Source organism: Hyperolius riggenbachi, chromosome 10 (assembly GCF_040937935.1).
Source record: "Hyperolius riggenbachi isolate aHypRig1 chromosome 10, aHypRig1.pri, whole genome shotgun sequence".
Classification (NCBI taxonomy): Eukaryota; Metazoa; Chordata; class Amphibia; order Anura; family Hyperoliidae; genus Hyperolius; species Hyperolius riggenbachi.
In genome coordinates, this window is record NC_090655.1 from 279561800 (window position 1) to 279577511 (window position 15712).

The following is a 15712-nucleotide window of genomic DNA, read 5'->3' on the forward strand; positions in this document are numbered from 1 at the left end:
TCACCCATCAATCACCCCCTGTCACTGCCACCCATCAATCAGCCCCTAACCTGCCCCTTGCGGGCAATCTGATCACCCACCCACACCAATAGATCGCCTGCAGATCCGACATCAGATCACCTCCCAAGTGCAGTGTTTACATCTGTTCTCTCCTCTAAACACCCACTAATTACCCATCAATCAACCCCTATCACCACCTGTCACTGTTACCCATCAGATTAGACCCTAATCTGCCCCTTGCGGGCACCCAATCACCCACACGCTCAGATTGCCCTCAGACCCCCCCTTATCAATTCGCCAGTGCATTATTTACATCTGTTCTTCCCTGTAATAACCCACTGATCACCTGTCAATCACCTGTCAATCACCCCCTGTCACTGCCACCCATCAATCACCCCCTGTCACTGCCACCCATCAATCAGCCCCTACCCTGCCCCTTGCGGGCAATCTGATCACCCACCCACACCATCAGATTGCCCCAGACCTACCCTCAGATCATCTCCAAAGTGCATTGTTTACATCTGTTCTGCCATCTAATCACCCACTGATCACCCATCAATCAGCCCGTCACTGATACCCATCAGATTAGACCCCTATCTGCCCCTAGGGCACCCAATCACCCACCCACACCCTCAGAACGCCCTCAGACCCTAGCCCTGATCACCTTGCCAGTGCATTGCTTGCATCTATTTCCCCCCTCTAATCACACCTTGAGACACCCATCAATCACCCCCTGTCACCACCTGTCACCCCCTAGCACACTACCCATCAGACCAGGCCCTAATTTGCCCCGTGTGGGCTCTTGATCACTCGGCCAAACCCTCAGATCCCCTTCCGATCACCTCCCCAGTGCATTGATTGCATCTATTTTCCCCTCTAACCACCCCCTGAGACACCCATCAATCACCTCCTGTCACCCCCCTAGCACTCCTATCCATCAGATCAGGCCCAATACAACCTGTCATCTAAGAGGCCGCCCTGCTTATGACCGGTTCCACAAAATTTGCCCCCTCATAGACCACCTGTCATCAAAATTTGCAGATGCTTATACCCCTGAACAGTCATTTTGAGAAATTTGGTTTCTAGACTACTCACGGTTTTGGGCCCGTAAAATGCCAGGGCAGTATAGGAACCCCACAAGTGACCCCATTTTAGAAAAAAGACACCCCAAGGTATTCTGTTAGGTGTATGACGAGTTCATAGAAGATTTTATTTTTGTCAAAAGTTAGCGGAAATTGATTTTTATTGTTGTTTTCACAAAGTGTCATTTTTCACTAACTTGTGACAAAAAATAAAATCTTCTATGAACTCACCATACACCTAACGGAACACCTTGGGGTGTCTTCTTTCTAAAATGGGGTCACTTGTGGGGTTCCTATACTGCCCTGGCATTTTAGGGGCCCTAAACCATGAGGAGTAGTCTAGAAAACAAATGCCTCAAAATGACCTGTGAATAGGACGTTGGGCCCCTTAGCGCACCTAGGCTGCAAAAAAGTGTCACACATGTGGTATCGCCGTACTCAGGAGAAGTAGTATAATGTGTTTTGTGGTGTATTTTTACACATACCCATGCTGGGTGGGAGAAATCTCTCTGTAAATGGACAATTGTGTGTAAAAGAAATCAAAAATGTGTCATTTACAGAGATATTTCTCCCACCCAGCATGGTTATATGTAAAAATACACCACAAAACACATTATACTACTTCTCCTAAGTACGGCGATACCACATGTGTGACACTTTTTTGCAGCCTAACTGTGCTAAGGGGCCCAAAGTCCAATGAGTACCTTTAGGATTTCACAGGTAATTTTGCGACATTTGGGTTCAAGACTATTCCTCACGGTTTAGGGCCCCTAAAATGCCAGGGCAGTAAAGGAACCCCACAAGTGACCCGATTTTAGAAAGAAGACACCCCAAGGTATTCTGTTAAGTGTATGATGAGTTCATAGAAGATTTTATTTTTTGTCACAAGTTAGCGGAAATTGATTTGTATTGTTTTTTTTTTTCACAAAGTGTCATTTTCCGCTAACTTGTGACAAAAAAAAAATCTTCTATGAACTCACCATACTCCTAACAGAATACCTTGGGGTGTCTTTTCTAAAATGGGGTCACTTGTGGGGTTCCTATACTGCCCTGGCATTTTAGGGGCCCTAAACCGTGATGAGTAGTCTAGGATCCAAATGCCTCAAAATGACCTGTGAATAGGACGTTGGGCCCCTTAGCGCACCTAGGTTGCAAAAAAAGTGCCACACATGTGGTATTGCCGTACTCAGAAGAAGTAGTATAACGTGTTTTGGGGTGTACTTTTATACATACCCATGCTGGGTGGGAGAAATCTCTCTGTAAATGGACAATTGTGTGTAAAAAAAAAAAAAAAAAAATGTCATTTACAGAGATATTTCTCCCACCCAGCATCTGTATGTGTAAAAATATACCCCAAAACACATTATACTACTTCTCCTAAGTACGGCGGTACCACATGTGTGGCACTTTTTTGCACCCTAAGTGCGCTAAGGGGCCCAAAGTCCAATGAGTACCTTTAGGATTTCACAGGTCATTTTGCGACATTTGGTTTCAAGACTACTCCTCACGGTTTAGGGCCCCTAAAATGCCAGGGCAGTATAGGAACCCCACAAATGACCCCATTTTAGAAAGAAGACACCCAAAGGTATTCGGTTAGGAGTATGGTGAGTTCATAGAAGATTTTATTTTTGTCACAAGTTAGCGGAAAATGACACTTTGTGAAAAAAAACAATTAAAATCAATTTCCGCTAACTTGTGACAAAAAATAAAATCTTCTATGAACTCACCATACTCCTAACAGAATACCTTGGGGTGTGTTCTTTTTTTACACATACCCATGCTGAGTGGGAGAAATATCTCTGTAAATAGACAATTGTGTGTAAAAAAAAAATCAAAAAATTGTCATATTTCTCCCACCCAGCATGGGTATGTGTAAAAATACACCCCAAAACACATTATACTACTTCTCCACATGTGTGGCACTTTTTTTGCAGCCTAACTGCGCTAAGGGGCCCAAAGTCCAATGAGCATCTTTAGGCTTTACGGGGTGCTTACAATTAGGCACTCCCCAAAATGCCAGGACAGTGAACACACCACACAAATGACCCCAATTTGGAAAGTAGACACTTCAAGGTATTCAGAGAGGAGCATAGTGAGTCCGTGGCAGATTTCATTTTTTTTTTGTCGCAAGTTAGAAGAAATGGAAACTTTTTTTTTTTTTTTTGTCACAAAGTGTCATTTTCCGCTAACTTGTGACAAAAAATAAAATCTTCTATGAACTCACCATGCCTTTCACTGAATACTTTGGGATGTCTTCTTTCCAAAATGGGGTCATTTGGGGGGTAGAAAAGTCATGTCAGGTGGTTAGAAAAGTCAGAGATGCTTGAAAATGGGAAAATTCACTTTTGGCACCATAGTTTGTAAACGCTATAACTTTTACCCAATCCAATAAATATACACTGAATGTTTTTTTTTTTTTTTTTTATCAAAGACATGTAGCAGAATAACTTTCGCGCTCAAATGTATAGGAAATTTTACTTTAGTTGAAAAATGTCAGCACAGAAAGTTAAAAAAGTCATTTTTTTGACAAAATTCATGTCTTTTTTGATGAATGTAATAAAAACTAAAACTCGCAGCAGCAATCAAATAGCACCAAAAAAAAGCTGTATTAGAAGAAAAGGAGGTAAAATTCATTTAGGCGGTAGGTTGTATGACCGAGCAATAAACCGTGAAAGCTGCAGTGGTCTGAATGGAAAAAAAGGCTCTGGTCCTCAAGGGGCGAAAATACTGTGGTCCTCAAGTGGTTAAAATAAACACATGATGTACCTACAAATGAATATTACACACTTACCTCGTCGTTAATTCCTCTCAGAAGCTCAACATTTTCTTCTTACAACAATTCCTTCCAGTTCTGAGAAGATTTTGTCAGAACTTAACTTATCAGTTGCTGTCAGTTAAATACCAGTTGCTGCCAGTTATAACTGAAAGGACAACTGATGAGCAAGGTAATGTCCATGTTTCCTTATGGCTCAAGTGGGTTATATAACGTTTTAACAGTGTGCGGAGCAGAAAGCTGTTAGGGGGTAATGACCATTTTTAAGAGAGAGAGAATGATGAGTAACTACATGGGAGGTAAGTATGACGTGTGTGGGTTTATTTTGACTTTTAATTTTCAGTTCAGGTTTGCTTTAAATGACACCTGAAGTGAGAGGGATATGGAAGCTGCCATATTTATTTACTTTTAAACAATAACAGTTGCCTGTCCTGCCTGTTGGTGTATTTGACTGCAGTAGTGTCTAAATAACACCAGAAACAAGCATGCAGCTAATCCTGTCAGATCTGACAATAATGTCAGAGAATCCGAAGATATAACAACAAAAGTTGTTTAGGTGACACCTTTAATGACTAATGGTACAAGAATTCTTTGCAAGCTTTCCAAACTCTATGTTTCTTCTTAAAGGACTTACGAGGCCAGATTTTCAAAAAAAACATAAAAAAAGTTAGATACCTGTGCATGTTTGCAAGGCACGGAGGACGCCGTCCGCGCCCTCCGTGCCGTTCCGCCTGGTCCCCGCTGCTTAATATGCCCCCGAACAGTCCCCGACCGCGCGGCCCGGGTCGTGCTCCCCAGCCTGTACCAAGATGGCCGCCGGAGCTGGCCGCGGCTGCGCAGTCCGCATAGCCGCGAGTGCGGCTGCGCAGCTCTAAGGCCAACCCCCCGATCCACGTAACAGTAGCGTGGATCGGGGAGGTGGCCTTAGAGCTGCGCAGCCGCACTCGCGGCTATGCGGACTGCGCAGCCGCGGCCAGCACCGGCCGCCATCTTTGTGAAGGCTAGAGAGCCCGACCCGGGCCGTGCGGTCGGGGGTCGTTCGGGGGCATATTAAGCAGCGGGGACCAGGCGGAACGGCGCGGAGGGCGCGGACGGCGTCCTCCGTGCCTTGCAAACACGCACAGGTATCTAACTTTTTTTATGTTTTTTTTGAAAATCTGGCCTCGTAAGTCCTTTAAGGCATGTTTCAGAACTGGATCAGAAGCACCTGAATCAGTCCCCCATGTTTATGTCATCAGTTCAGGGACTTCAATGCTTTACATCCCAATGCACTGAGCAGCATGAAAGAGTCCTCGAGAGTCTGAGTAAATATGCTGCCATGTGCTCTGTGCAAGAAATACAAGAAACGTTGTAAATGGACACTTATGTTCAAGACATTTCCCACACTCAACACAAAGCAGCGATTTAGGGCTTCTCTCCAGTGAGATCTCTCATGTCTGACAAGGTGTGATTTCTGTATAAAACATTTCCCACACTCAGCACATGAATATAGAGTCTCATAACTATGATATCTCTCATGTACGACAAGGTCTTATTTTATTACCAAATATTTCCCACGCTCAGCACATTTTTAGGACTTCTCATCAGTGTGATATCTTCCATGTCTGAGAAGGCTTGATTTCTGTATAAAACATTTCCCACACTCAGCACATAAATACGGCTTCTCACCAGTGTGAGTTCTCACGTGTCTGGCTAAATCGGATTTCTGGGCAAAACATTTCCCACACTCAGCACATGAATAAGGTTTTTCGCCAGTGTGAGATCTCTCATGATTAACAAGGTACGATTTACGCTGAAACCGTTTCCCACACTCAACACATGTATAGGGCTTCTCACCAGTGTGAATTCTCTTATGTTCGACAAGTTGTGATATAAGCACAAAACATTTCCCACACTCAGCACATAAATAACGCTTTTCACCAGTGTGAAATCTCTCATGACTGACAAGAAGTGATTTATGCCCAAAACATTTCCCACACTCAGTACATGAATAGGGCTTCTCACCAGTGTGTGATCGCTCATGTTGGACAAGGTGCGATTTCCACACAAAACATTTCCCACACTCAATACATGAATAGGGCTTCTCAACAGTGTGAGATCTCTCATGACTAACAAGCAGTGATTTATGCCCAAAACATTTCCCACACTCAGCACATGAATAGGGCTTCTCACCAGTGTGAATTTTCTCATGTTGGACAAGGTGTGATTTACTCATGAAACATTTCCCACACTCAGCACATGAAAAGGGCTTCTCACCAGTGTGTGATCGCTCATGTTGGTCAAGGTGCGATTTCCACACAAAACATTTCCCACACTCGGCACATGAATACAGCTTCTCACCAGTGTGAGATCTCTCATGACTGATAAGAAGTGATTTATGCCCAAAACATTTCCCACACTCAGCACACCCAAAGGGCTTCTCAACAGTGTGAATTTTCTGATGTTGGAAAAGGTTTGATTTACACACAAAACATTTCCCACACTCAGCACATGAATAGGGCTTCTCACCAGTGTGAGATCTCTCATGTATGACAAGGCTTGATTTCCGAACATAACATTTCCCACACGTGGAACAGGAATAAGACCCTCCAGCAGGGGGAGAGCTGTGCTGGGTATGAGGCCCCTCAGGATTAGAAAGGTAAGGGCAGTCTGGGGGAATATTTGGGGTAACCAGGATATCTGCAGGAGACTCTGGTCCAGTGACATCATCATCCATTATACAGTCTGTGGATACAGAGAGACGAGTCTCTGAGAGGTTCCTGATGTCGGGACTCCACGCTGCAAATAGAGAAACATCATCACTTCCTGTTAGAGAATACTGAGGGGAGGAGCAATTATCATTAGGGAGGGTCAGTGAGCTGCTGATAATTCCAAGTTGATGTAAGGTTTATGCAAATTGGAATAACTTTGCATTTAATTAGCAGAAATGTGGAGTTGAAGCAACTTTGGGGTACCTGGAGACATACAGAAATGCTCCGACTCCTAATACATTTTAACTGCAAGTAAAAGAATAAAACAGTTCACATTTGTTTTTCTTTTTTGCTTGAATAAAGCTTGAAAGTTATCAAAAAAAAATGAAAAAATAAAATGTTCTATATCTCCAATAATAGTCATCAGAAATGACCTGTATATACAGTAATAGCTGTGCTTAGTCCACAAACATGACATAATAAACCAATCAAAAACGTGTTACTTGTGCTGCTGCAATAAAGCGTATACATAGCCGATTGTGACGATATATCTGCTGTGTACCCAGGAATCTTTTATATATGTTACGGCCAGAACCCGAAGTGTAGCCACTTCCCATTCTGGCCGGCCACTTCGGGTTCTGGCCGGCCAATGTGCGAAGTGGCCGCTGCGCTGTGGCCAATGTTAGAAATGGAATGATTCCTGTGAAGATTAATGTATTTTCTGGCCGTCTCTGGCCAGATGTAGCAAAAGTTAGTTAATTTAATGAAATGAAACCGGCGGCAATGTAATGGGTGAAGCCATCGGCTTCAGCGCTCTCTCCTCCCCCCTGCCTCTCTCTCTCCTATGGGCAGCCGGCGGGGGACACGCATGTCCCCCGAGAGTCGTTCGTGGCTGCAGGGAAGCAGAGCAGGGAGGCTGCAGACATCGCTTCTGTCAGCACCCGCTCTGCAGGAACAGCAGGATTGCCTGCCGCGACGAACGACTCCGGAGGGGACACGCTTTCCCCCCCTCCCCCCCCCCGCTGCTAGTATTGGGGAGGAGAGAGAACGGAAGTCGGCGGCTTCACTCGTTACATTGCCGCCGGCTTCATTTCATAAAATTAACTAACTTTTGCTACATTTGGCCAGAGACGGCCAGAAAATACATTAATCTTCACAGGAATCATTCCACTTCGCACATTGGCCGGCCAGAACTAGAAGTGGCCACACTTGGGGTTCTGGCCGTAACATATATAATAAATAACATCTCTGCTGTAAGAATAAAGCCTGATGTGTAGTTGTGTCACTAGTAAGGAGGGTCAATGAGATGCAAATAATTCTGTTAATGCAAGTTTATGCAAATTTTGTATTCAAATTTATGCAGCTAGAAAATTGACTTATCAAATTCCACCTTTGCAGGAGCTGATTAGTCCATTTCAAACTATAATTTTTCATACAAAATTTACATAATCCTGCATCAACTCAATAATTATTTGCATCTCACTGAGTGTTAACTTACCACATGTAACTACTGTCTGCTCCTGTACCAATTCTATGTGATTTTCAAACTTCCTTTACTCATGAAATCAATTCATTTGAGGTTATTAAATTTGGGGTTCTCGACAATAGTTTTAGTTATACAGCAGTTATAGTTGCTTGCAAAAGTATTTGGCCCCCTTGAAGTTTTCCACATTTTGTCACATTACTGCCACAAACATGAATCAATTGTATTGGAATTCCATGTGAAAGACCAATACAAAGTGCTGTACACGTGAGAAGTGGAACGAAAATCATACATCATTCCAAACATTTTTTACAAATAAATAACTGCAAAGTGGGGTGTGAATAATTATTCAGTCCCCTGAGTCAATAATTATTCAGCCCCCTGAGTCAATACTTTGTAGAAACACCTTTTGCTGCAATTACAGCTGCCAGTCTTTTAGGGTATGTCTCTACCAGCTTTGCACATCTAGAGACGGAAATCCTTGCCCAGCTCAGTCAGATTAGATGGACAGCGTTTGTGAATTAAGGAGCCATTTTATGCTCCGATACGCGTGAGCTTTTTATTGCTACACTGATGATGGATTAACAGATCAAATAAAGGATTTTCTATTTCACCCAACCAACTGGTGCAGCGGGATTTTTCTGGTTGCTAGCAGTTTTCAGATCTTGCCACAGATTCTCAATTGAATTTACATCTGGACTTTGACTGGGCCATTCTAACACATGGATATGTTTTGTTTTAAACCATTCCATTGTTGCCCTGGCTTTATGTTTAGGGTCGTTGTCCTGCTGGAAGGTGAACCTCCGCCCCAGTCTCAAGTGTTTTGCAGCCTCCAAGAAGTTTTCTTCCAAGTTTGGCCTGTATTTGGCTCCATCCATCTTCCAATCAACTCTGACCAGCTTCCCTGTCCCTGCTGAAGAGAAGCAACCCCAGAGCATGATGCTGCCACCACCATATTTTAAAGTGGGGATGGTGTGTTCAGAGTAATGTGCAGTGTTAGTTTTCCACCACACATAGTTTGCATTTTGGTCAAAAAGTTCCATTTTGGTCTCATCTGACCAGAGCACCTTCTTCCACATGGTTGTTGTGTCCCCCACATGGCTTGTGGCAAACTCCAAACGGGACTTCTTATGCTTTTCTGTTAACAATGGCTTTCTTCTTGCCACTCTTCCATAAAAGCCAACTTTGTACAGTGCATGACTAATAGTTGTCCTATGGACAGAGTCTCCCACCTGAGCTGTAGATCTCTGCAGCTCGTCCAGAGTCACCATGGGCCTCTTGACTGCATTTCTGATCAGCGCTCTCCTTGTTCGGCCTGTGAGTTTAGGTGGACGGCCTTGTCTTGGTAGGTGTACAATTGTGCCATACTCCTTCCATCTCTGAATGATCGCTTGAACAGTGCTCCGTGGGATGTTCAAGGCTCTGGAAATCTTTTTGTAGCCTAAGCCTGCTTTACATTTCTCAATAACTTTATCCCTGACCTGTCTGGTGTGTTCTTTGAACTTCATGGTGTTGTTGCTCCCAATATTCTCTTAGACAACCTCTGAGGCCGTCACAGAGCAGCTGTATTTGTACTGACATTAGATTACACACAGGTGCACTCTATTTAGTCATTAGCACTCATCAGGCAATGTCTATGGGCAACTGACTGCACTCAGTCCAAAGGGGGCTGAATAATTACACACATCCCACTTTGCAGTTATTTAGTTGTAAAAAATGTTTGGAATGATGTATGATTTTCGTTCCACTTCTCACGTGTACATCACTTTGTATTGGTCTTTCACGTGGAATTCCAATAAAATTGATTCATGTTTGTGGCAGTAGTGTGACAAAATGTAGAAAAAGGGGGCCGAATACTTTTGCAAGCCACTGTATAAATGCTACATATGCACTCCCTGCAGGGCTGTTTTGAATCCACTGAGAATGTTGTGCACACTGATCACAGAGGTGTTGTCCATCATCTGTAAACCTGGTTCAGATTGTACATGAAGAATGTGTAATAGAGGAAGAATCCCCTCATTCTCCAGCAGAGTACCTGCACATCACTCTTACATGTACCCACAGTCATTTTGCCTAGGGCCTGATCCATGTTCAGATTGTGCATGAAGAATGTATAATAGAGGAAGAATCGCCTTATTCCCCTGCAGAGTACCTGCACATCACTCTTACATGTACCCACAGTTACATTGCCTAGGGCCTGATCCATGCTCAGATCATGCATGAAGAATGTGTAATAGAGGAAGAATCCTCTCATTCTCCATGCACATCACTCTTACATGTACCCACAGTTGCTTAGGTCCTGATCCATGTTCAGATTGTGCATGAAGAATGTGTAATGGAGGAAGAATCCCCTCATTCTTCTGCAGAGTACCTGCACATCACTCTTACACAGACACTAATGATTAAAAGTTAGAATGTCCCAACACATTGTTTGATAAGATTCCGTATCAGCTGGGTTCCGTTGCATAGCTCCATCCCTTGTAGAAAATGGCCCTGGCCTTTCCTATATCAGATACATACAAGGCAGAGGGCTTATCCTGCAAGGTGGTGGGGCTACACGCTTGAACCCAGCAGATATGGTGCTTCGGTGAATCTTATTATACAAATGACGTGTTGGGGTTTTTACATTGGCAATGACGGGCCAGGATGGGCGACAAGGTAGAATGTCAGCTTCCTGGCCAGGAACTTTTTGTTCCCAAAAGCAGATTTAAAATTCCTAAGCTTTGGTAGTGATGAACGAGGAGGAAGAGGAGGAGGAGACATGATTTTTGAACCGACTTATAAGGCCTGTTAATTAGCATACAATATTCACCATTTTAGAGTTATTGGCATGTTACTGACCATCACTAGACTATCAGCCTGACAGAGAACTGCAGAAGGTTGTACTCATTACAGGCGGCCAATCACATGACAATAACTTTGCCTTGCATGAAAAGTTTATTAGCTAGGAATTCAGCCAATCAAATGCATTTCCTGACAAATCTGATTATCTGCATACAATTTGCATTATATTTGCATACAAGTCAGAGTTATTTGTATGTCATTGCCCCTCCCTACACATAAAGCATTGGCCATACATGGAAAGCAGTAAATTATAGAGCTTGATGAGACAATGGAAGCAATGTGTTACTCCTGTGACAACAGATCTATACAGTGTATCCGCAAAGTATTCACAGCGCATCACTTCTTCCACAATCACATTCATTTCATGAGTTCCACCCACAACACCCCATAATGACAACATGAAAAAACGTTACTTGAGGTTTTATTTGAGTGTCGATGCTCAGCCATATGAAAAAACCTTCAGGGAGATCAATCGGATTCAAGTCTGGGCTCTGGCTGGCCACTCAAGGACATTCACAGAGTTGTCCTGAAGCCACTCCTTTGATACCTTGGCTGTGTGCTTATAGTCGTTATCCAGCTGAAAGATGAACCATCTGTAACAAACTTATCTGGTGTTGTCTCTGGAGGCTGCTCTGACAATTCTGAGCAGCTGCAAGAAGCTTCCTCTTCCTCTTTGTTCAGACGCTTCCCCGGTGTCACGGTCAGTTACCTGTCCAGACGAGGCGGCTTGTACATACGGATGCTGGCAGTCGTCCTGGTGGGTCTCGGCGGTCTTCCCTGCGTGGTGGGCTGTCGGTGCTTGCCCATGCGCGTTGCATGGTGCGGCGAAGACGTTGACGTTATAAGATGCTGGCGTTGGATGCTGTGCACGCGCGCGCGTGAGGGATGTTCTGTTTATGCATGTTGTTATTGCGCGTGTGCGCATGCATGTGCGCGCGTCTTTGCGTGCGTGCGCATTCGGTTGCGCGCGTCTGCGCGTGTATGTTGCGCGCGTGTGCGCATGCGCGGGCGTGTGACGCGTTGCGCTGTGCGCGCCAAAACGGCCTATAACAGTCTGGAGAGTGCAACACTCGGGTGCTGTAGTATTGCAGCTTTTGTGTGTGTTGCACTCCCGTGAGTGAGCCTTGCTCTGCCCGTTTCTGATTCCTGGATGTTGACCTTGGCCTGCCTGACTACCCGCTTCCCTGCCGACCTTTGCTTTGTCCGACTGCCCGATTTGTTGCCGACCACTGCTTGCCTGAGGACCCGATTTGTTGCCAGACCCCGGATTGTACGAGTACCCGATTTGTTGCCGACTCCTGCCTGTTCCAAGTTCCACGTCTTCTCCTGCCTGGCACCTGTTACTGGACTTTCTCGGCTGCTGAGTCATTGCAGTGCCGGACTCAGCCTGCGGGAGTGCTGTGTTTCCAAACCTGCTCTACCACTGGTTTCACAAGCGCTCCTGCCCCTTGCTTACTGGGCTCCCCTGTTTCACTTCCAGGGGCCCCAGTCGGTGAGCCGCAAGGGTTGCTGCCCTCAGCTAACTGGTCTTCTGTACCCCAGGTACATCATTACAAAATACTACAGCCAAAATATGGAGACCGCTGAGGCAGCAAATGTGCTGAGCACCCTATGCAAGCAGATGAGTAACTTAACAGAAGCAATCAAGGAGCTTCAAGCAGCTCACAATCAGCTGGAGGAGCGCATCAACACTCTACCCAATATAAACCAACCTGCCAGATTTGCTGCTGCGGCCCCTGCTCCCGCCGCTGTCGTTGCTCCTCCTGCTCCCGCTGTTGCACCCCCAGGCCCCGTACTAGCAGTTCCCGCACCTGAACCACGTGTGCCAACACCTGAGCGCTTTTCAGGGGATAGAACCAAATTCAGGGCCTTTAAGAATGCCTGTCAGCTATTCTTCTCCCTCCAACCCCGGACCTTTGTGTTCGAAGAAACTAAAGTTGGGTTTGTTATCTCGCTGTTACTAGGAGAACCGCAGTCATGGGCTCACCAGCTAATGGAGCAAAAACATCAGTGCTTAGCCACTTTAGATGCTTTTTTTGAAAACATGGCGATCCTCTATGACGACCCCCAGCGGAGTGCTACAGCCGAAGCTTCTCTACGTAACCTTCGCCAAGGGCGACGACCCGTGGAGGAGTATACCTCGGAGTTCCGCCGCTGGGCGGCAGATATAGATTGGAATGAACCAGCTCTTCGCCACCAGTATCGCCTAGGTCTGTCCGAATATCTAAAGGACGAATTAGCAAGAATTGCAACACCCGTCACCCTAGATGAGCTGATTCAAACATCCCTTCAAATTGACCGCCGCCTTAGAGAACGCCAATTAGAAAAATCAGCTGGGACCAGCTGTTCAGTCTGGGTACCTTCAAGTCCTTCTCCGGCCCCGACATCCGCCTCCTCTCTAGATTCACCGGAACCTATGCAGTTGGGAATAATCCGTCCCGCATTATCAATGGAGGAGAGAACAAGAAGGAGACAGAGCAATCTATGTTTTTACTGTGGAGCCACTGGTCATTTCATCCGTTCCTGCCCAGTAAGACCTACGGGTAAGGATCCTGCTACCAAAATGTCACTTCCAACCTGTCCCTCTTTCAATTCAAACCATTTCATTATCCCTATTTCCTTTCAGCTCCCAGGAAGAATCCTTGAGACTACTGCCATAATCGATTCTGGAGCCTGTAGCTGTTTCCTGGATATATCACTCGCCACAACCCACCAGTTTCCCATTCAACCCCGGAAGGAACCTCTCCATATCCACCTGGCTGATGGAACATTAATTAGCTCCGGACCAGTAACTATGGAATCTACTCCCGTGAGTTCCCGTATTTCCGGAATTCATCAGGAATATCTCAAATTCGATCTTGTAGCATCCCCTTTGTATCCAGTCATCCTGGGGCTGCCTTGGCTTCGTGCCCATAACCCGGCAATTAACTGGATCACTGGAAAGGTGTCATTCACTTCTTCATATTGCAAGGATTTCTGCTCTCAGGAGGAAGCAAAGGATTCCGGATCTCTGCTATGTTCCGCAAACCTGACCGAACTCATTCCTTCCCAATATCATGAGTTTCTGGATGTTTTCGATAAGAAGGGGGCAGACCAGCTACCTCCACATCGCCCCTAGGATTGCCCCATAGACTTGTTACCTGGTGCGGCTATACCCTTTGGCCAAGTGTTCCCTTTATCTGAACCTGAACAGAAAATCCTTAAACAGTATATCGAGGAAAATTTGGAAAAGGGGTTCATACGTCCTTCTGTTTCTCCTGCAGGAGCAGGTATCTTCTTCGTTGAGAAAAAGGATAAGACTCTTCGCCCTTGTATCGACTACCGGGAGCTAAATAAAATAACGGTCAAAAATCGTTATCCCCTACCTTTGATGCCAGAACTGTTCCAGAAATTAAGAGAAGCCAAAGTCTTCACGAAATTAGATCTGAGAGAGGCATATAACTTAATACGTATACGGAAGGGTGCCGAATGGAAGAAAGCCTTCAGATCCCGTTACGGTCAATATGAATATCTCGTCATGCCTTTCGGGCTTTGTAATTCTCCTGCTACATTTCAGTACTTTATAAATGATGTACTTAAAGATTTCATCGACTTGTTCTTAATCGTTTACTTAGATGACATCCTGGTTTACTCCACGTCTCTAGAGGATCACCGTTACCAAGTTTCACGGGTTCTCGCAAGACTGAGGTCACATCATTTGTATGTTAAAGCAGAAAAATGCGAATTCGAGAGACATTCAATTCAGTTTTTGGGGCTAATCATCTCTCCAGATGGATTCATTATGGATCCCCAAAAGATTCAAGCAATCCTGGAATGGCCCGCTCCTGCTAATAAAAAAGCAATCCAGAGGTTCATAGGTTTTGCGAATTTTTATCGCAAATTCATCAAAAAATTTTCAGCAATCATATTACCAATTACACAACTTACACGCCAGCAGACTCGTTTTCTTTGGACTCCACAGGCCCAAGCAGCATTCGACAAGCTCAAACAGTTATTCACTTCAGCCCCTATCCTTAAGCACCCTGATCCAGCCTTAGCTTTTACTCTGGAAGTAGATGCTTCTGAAAGTGCAGTAGGAGCGGTGCTCTCCCAACGCCAAGGCCTTAAGGCAGCACTTCATCCGGTTGCCTTCTTTTCAAGGAAATTATCAGACGCCGAGAGGAATTACAGCGTGGGAGACAGAGAATTGTTGGCAATCAAGTGTGCTCTTGAAGAGTGGAGATATTTACTGGAGGGGGCAGTTCATCCAATTGTAATATATACTGACCATCGTAACCTGGAATACCTTAAAACAGCCAAACGACTAAACCCTAGACAAGCTAGATGGGCGCTTTTCTTCTGTCGTTTCACATTCCATATAACTTATAGACCAGGATCAAAGAATACAAAGCTGGATGCCCTCTCCCGGATGTTTCCAGATGATGAGTTTCAAGCTCCACCTGACACCATGTTGACCGAGCATAACTTCCTGATGATGCAATCAAAATTGGTTGATCAGATTCGACAGGAGGCGTCAGTGCTCTCCGAGAGAGTTAATCATCCTTTGACACAGAAGGAGGGTCTTTGGTTCTATGGAGATAAAATATTTGTACCCAGGAAAAATCGTGTTTCAGTACTCAAGTTCTTCCATGATCATAAGATGGCGGGTCACTTTGGATGTGTAAAGACCCAAGAACTGGTCCAACGTCATTTTTGGTGGCCCAATCTCAGCAAGGACTGTAAGACATATGTAACCACATGCCTGGTCTGTAATCGTTCCAAAGGATCTAGGTTGAGACCATTAGGATTGTTGAATCCACTTCCTGTTCCCCCCAGGCCATGGTTTTCCATTTCAATGGAT

At 44.9% G+C, this 15712-nt stretch overlaps 1 pseudogene; it reads right to left on the reverse strand.

Annotated features, from left to right (window-relative positions):
* The window catches only part of LOC137537241 (zinc finger protein 208-like), a 98849-nt pseudogene that overhangs the window by 31098 nt on the left and 52039 nt on the right, over positions 1–15712 (reverse strand).